General features: G+C 24.3%; 1 protein-coding gene across 1 annotated transcript in view; it reads left to right on the top strand.

Moving 5' to 3' along the window:
* Positions 1-214, top strand: part of LOC116686621 (AT-rich interactive domain-containing protein 5B) — a 54,284-nt gene that overhangs the window by 41,438 nt on the left and 12,632 nt on the right.

Here is a 214-nt window from a genome sequence, read left to right as displayed (position 1 = left end):
TGGATATGTACTGAATAAATATAGAAATGAATACTATTATAAACAGAATTTGATGGATAGATTTGACCTATGAATCTAATATATAGATAAGTAGTATTGTGAGCAAGATTTACAGCTGGATATGTACTGAATATAATAAACAGATGGTTGTTACTATGACAGAGTTTACAGGTGAATATGAACTATGAATATATATATATATATATATATATAT

The sequence above is a fragment of the Etheostoma spectabile genome, unplaced genomic scaffold (genome assembly GCF_008692095.1).
Source record: "Etheostoma spectabile isolate EspeVRDwgs_2016 unplaced genomic scaffold, UIUC_Espe_1.0 scaffold405, whole genome shotgun sequence".
NCBI lineage: Eukaryota > Metazoa > Chordata > Actinopteri > Perciformes > Percidae > Etheostoma > Etheostoma spectabile.
The sequence above is the reverse complement of the archived record's forward strand: the minus strand, read 5'-3'. Positions and strand labels throughout refer to the sequence as shown.